The sequence below is a fragment of the Diprion similis genome, chromosome 2 (assembly GCF_021155765.1).
Source record: "Diprion similis isolate iyDipSimi1 chromosome 2, iyDipSimi1.1, whole genome shotgun sequence".
In the NCBI taxonomy this organism is placed as follows: Eukaryota; Metazoa; Arthropoda; class Insecta; order Hymenoptera; family Diprionidae; genus Diprion; species Diprion similis.
In genome coordinates, this window is record NC_060106.1 from 4,902,053 (window position 1) to 4,907,700 (window position 5,648).

Below are 5,648 nucleotides of genomic sequence, written 5' to 3' on the forward strand. Positions count from 1 at the left end.
CCAAAGATCGACGATCATTAATCTTGCTCAGAGCAATGGCCACGATAACAAAGACAGGTTAGCAATGATAACTTTTCACTTCAGAATATAATGTTTGCAAATCAAAGTCAGTGTAGCAGATTTTCAATATAGACTCGAAAAGTCGATCATTAAAAACCGTCAAAAATCGTCCTATAGAAACAGATTATTTTTCCGAAAACGTTGACCCATTTCCTGTCTGCAAGTTCTTGATCGCAGATCCTAAAATCACCTGCAGCAACCAAATTGTTTCCCACCTTGTTTGTCCGCGATACCATGCCGCACTAACGAGCGGCGTTGCGTCTTTGTTTTACTACACTTGTATTTTCCGCACGCGGTTTCGGTGACACAAGAACACAAGGGGAGGAAGCGCCATCCCCTGTCATTAAGAAAACTACTGGATACATCCGGCCACCCTGCTCAACGAAAAGTGTTTAACGACGAGTTAGGATGATTTCCCACTCCGAGGAAGAGAAACCTTAATTTAAACGCTGCACATGCGGTGGTTAGTATGTGTGTGAGCTTCAAGCTTGCGTTATGACAGACATTGTGTAACGAACTTTTCCGAATTTTTTGCGGTTATAGAGCTGCAATTCAAGAGTTTCGTACGATTACTTGTTTTCGGTAAAATGATCGGTAAAAACCACACGATGTCCGTGATTCTAAATTTGATGCAGAAAAAAACACTTCGTTCATATTCCATCACGGTTTCTTGGAGAGGGGTTGAAATTCTGAATTTGAAAAGTTTCCTTAAGTAAGGAAATCGAACTTTACCGAGACACCAAAGTTTCGAATTGTCCGAAGCTTGATGCACAAAATTCCGAAAGGGCTTAACTCCGACAAGTCAAAGTTCCGAAAGTACGGAAATGGGAAAATTGAAAAATCTGAAACACTGGGATTCTGAATGATCGAAGACCTTCAGGCACTTTCGGAACATCAACCCTGCCGCTGTTTCTCTTGGTTCACTCGTCTACGAATTCACACCACTCCTCGGCTCGACTAATCATTGAATGTATGCAGGCTGGTGCATCGAGCTTGACTTGTCAAGTCCGACAATCCATCCCCCGAAAAGACAAAGAGAGACATAAATTTCGCACGGTGGATGAAGGGAGGGAAGATAAGGAGAGGGGAGGCGCCCCAAACAATATTATAATTCTCGAACGTTGGTCCCAGGGGGAAAAGGGGGGCTGGTTAGGGGCGTGCGACCCTGGAGCCCTGGTTTCAAGCCCCAAAGGTTTCCCTCGATCTTTTGCCCGCCACTGGTGATCTCACACTTGCCTCAATTCCCGGCAGATCGCAGGACGATTGGCTTGTTTTGAAATTCTATCGCTCAGGGGAATAATTTCCTCGCGCCTGGCAAGTGTCGCCGATATCTGCAGACAGGTTCGCTTTCGGCAGGTTGCCACGGTTCTCGGTTACGCCGGTGATCCCTTTGACCATCGATTTGGTTCTCAGCCCAGGAAATCAGCCCTTAACCCGTAATCGGGCCCCTTAATGCGGGGGTGCACTCGATCCACGCCGACGAGCTACCGGAAACCCGAGATGTTTTTCTCGCCGACAGCAGAGATAAACGCCGCAGCGACTATACTGTCATTTTCTCTAGTTCTCTGTCCGCAAACCTGCAAATTACAGGATATCTGCCGATTTAGTCTAGACGGTGCTCTTGTGTTTGAGTTGTGCGATGGTTTCGTGGCTCGCCTTCTCCTCATCGCCCAGGGCGATTGACAAAGAAAATATGCACTCGATATGCCCAGGAATTTCGATAGTTGCATGCACCATCTGCGATATCGATTTTAAATTTTCAGCAGACACTGATATCACCGCTTAGAATCCGAACTTGATTATTCTCGCATCAAGCGCAAAAAACCGGCATACGTGTTCTATCAAATATTCAACGTGCATCGCCATTTGCAGATTCCGATAATCCCTCTTATGTGATCATTAAGCATATCGATGCAAACTTGAGACGAGAATTTCTATTACATTACAGCGCAAATGATCCATTTTTTCGTCAACAGCTTGGCTGCAAAAAATTTACTAAATGAGAAAAATGGAGCCTGAATTGTTGAGCAGCAATATTTAAATTTTTTCGAAAAGTGTAGGTATTCCTTTTTTCCATTTTTAGCGATAGGCAATACCAATGTTGCGCACCTTAACACAATCAAAATCGAAAGCTTTCGTTAAAAGGCTTGGACACTTTAGAGCAAAGATGTGCTATTTCATCTCACAGAAAATATGTCAACAACGAAAAACCCTCATATCGTGATAAATACTGCATTGACTATTAGTAGTAGAATAATTATCAATTGAAATTTCTATGAACCTGAATTAAATAAAAATAAGAATCCAGAAAACTGTAATGCGTATATTCATGATAGTCTTTTCACTCTTATTTACCACAAAGAGTGTCACTTTTCTCTTCTTATTCTGTTAAAATTTAGTTTATGTACCCAAAACATCAAAACACAATTGTGTAAAATTAGGCCTACAACCAAATGATCGCCCGACTTGAAATACATAATATCAGTGAATTGAAAAATATTGCATCAAAATTGCAGGTATCATCGAATTAAAAAACTAAGCATATTCAAAATGTGAATGTATTAATTGCACTTTCCTAGTAGATACGTGGTGCAAAATTGCACTTTTTGATTACCCTCGGCCAAAACGAGATCCACTGACTTCAATATCAGATGAGTGTTTGAGCTCCCGAGGGATGTGGTAATCGGACTAATGGAATTAACAGGGGCTGTATAATATCTCACTTGGAAATGACTATGACCACTAATGGATAACCGTATAGTCGAGCATTATTCGTAACAAGCTGAAATACAAGTCCCACTGCGAACCGAATTTGGCACGGATAAATCCGTACACAGTTATTTCCGGCATTGACGAAAATCGTGGGGCGAAAATCGTATCTGTATAACTGCAAGAGAGAGAGAGAGAGAGAGAGAAATAAAGAAAGGCGGAAAAAATGGAGTAGAGAAATCTTTACAAAAAGAGGGCAGTAAACATATAGAATAAAAAAAAAACACAGCCATGTTGCGTTGTCAGGTTTCAACAAGTCAACCTTTTGCCGCGCTGCAAAGGACTTATATAAAAGTCAGAAAGAGCTGAATAAAAAATGATTTTTCAGGGAACAGGGGGCATGATTCTCTGTCGTCACATCTTTGAGAGCGGTCAGCTACCACGAGGGTGCGGCGTCGTTACGTAAGCTCGACGCTCCGGCGCCTCCAGCCCTTCCCTGCAGCCTCGTCTGATCCCCCGCCCCTTAACCCCCTTCGCCAAGCCCCAAAAACACCCTCCGACAACCTCTGCCAGCGGTAGGTGGTGGCGTAGACTCTGCCGTTAGCGCGATCCACTCTAAAGGGTGCTATGAATTATTTCTACGTCGGTGAAAACGCCTAAGTGACGCCGGGACGCCTGACAGCTAAATTGATCTCCAATTGAGGGACAAGTTTCTTGCATAATTTCTGCGAGGACTCACAAAATCGGTTAATGTTTCGCCTGTACCGATTTCAAAATCGTCTTTTACCCCAACCCCTTACTATCTATATACCTACGCAAATGCCGCATCACTTACTGATCTTCTTCGTGAATAATATCAGACTTACCGATTTTCAAACCCGTTGCTGAATTTTATTGTACAAGTTTTATGTATGGATGTGCTTCTGGAAAAACCAAACATTTAGTTAACCTTTTTGCACTATTCGCAACGTTAGGACAGAGACTTTTTTAAGGTAGTCCTAAAGAAATAAACGAAATAATGATCATCTATTTGGTTAACAAGATAAGGTGAATGCTCGAGTGGATCATTTGTGTGATAACAAATTTTTCATCCCGCTAAACAATCCGAAAACTGATTATTCTTGTTACGACAAGTTAATTCAAATACAATTTCATTTGCTGTAAACACAATAAATATTGTAATCATACGCGATTACATCTCAATGTCAATAACCGATTTAATATTCTTCGATGTAGGAATGAGGTCGTGTTGCCAGGTGCGCGATTACAATAAATATATATATATATATATTGTACGATGGAACTTCCTGCAACATTCACGTCGCACTCCTGTAGATATACATACCAATAAGTGCTCAGCGATTAGACTTTAAATTGAAAGGTGAGATCGGTAGCCCGCAGACTTTCAATCGCCGAGGTGAACGGCAGCACCGATTTAGCTACGATTCAAGTTTGCAGCTTATCAGCTGCAAGCGAGTTACTCCGATCGATCGATCCTCCGTGAGCACTTGTCTAAACAAGGACAGACTGATGTAGCCGTACATACGTCGTAATGGGCAGAAAGAAGTGTTAAAAAAAACCACAGTCCACCATTTTGTAAGGCTCGGTTGCCTCGCAACTCTTCGCTTTCTTTTTGATTAGACTGTTCAGCCGCCATTCGCGATTTACCTGCTTCAGATTTACTGACCGCTTTATCACTCTATAGAACTTCGGGTAAAATTCGACACATCAGTTGGAATAAGTAACAAGTTTGCGGATCGATACTTATCGCGAGTATTCGATTCATTCTTCGTCCCCTTCACTTTGTGAAGTAATGATAAAGAAAAAGTAAATAAAAGGAGTGAAAACGTTAAGAATTTAAATACTATATTGAAGGTACTATAATGATATTCGAGTTATTGTTAATAACGCTAAGTGCATCGGTGTTGCTTAAATGTTAGGAGTCTGGATAGTTATGGAGATTGGCTTGGCCCGAACCACGGATTCTGAAGGATGAATAATAACTGGGCTGCAGACTGAGACATGCACAGTGGAAAAGCCACTAGTTGAAAAGATTGTACGGCAGTTACGGGAAGAAGACGTACTTAGCTAACGGCGTTCGTGTCTAAAGTTGAACTTTTCAACCAAGTGTCTCTGTGCAAGGATTTATTTGAAGTCACGGAGAGGAAAAATGTTTCTTGTACAGGAACTGGTTACAAGTTACCTGCACTAGTACCTACTGTTTCTGGTAATAGAAATGCTGACAGCGTGTTTAACGCGATCAGTGATAAAGTGTAAGTTTCCGATGTGCAGAGTTTGGAATAAATCTGGAGGTAATAAGGAAGCGTGAGCATATATTGCGCATTGGAAGTGCCAAGAAGTCAAGAGAGAGAGAGAGAGAGTAAGGAGGAAACATGATCGATGCAGGACGAAGCGGTGAAGCTGGTACTTGGACATTCCAAGTCCGCCATAATTAAGTCCTTTGTACTTCTTAAGCGGGTGAGAATCGACTTGGCTGAGCTTGGCTTGTAGCTACGTGGTTGAAGAGAAGAATAAGAATGGAAGAAGAGAAAGAATAAGAGGAATAAGAATAAGAATAAGAATAAGAATAAGAATAAGAAGAAGTAGGAAGAGGGAAAAAAAATGACGATCGTAATAAATAATAGAGGGGAAAAAGACGATCGGCGGCTACATTCTGCCTCAAATGTTAAATAGGTATCAATTTAAGCCCGACCAATCGACTTTCTCTGAGGCGTGGTTTTCCGCAGTGCCATTGGCTCGTGGCCTGCCGTGGGTGGAGCTTCGTAAGTACCAAACAGCCGGGACGGAAGTAGGGGGTTGCCCTCTATTTTCGTGCTTCGTTTGCCTCGCGGTCCAACCGTTTCACTCGACAACGAAAC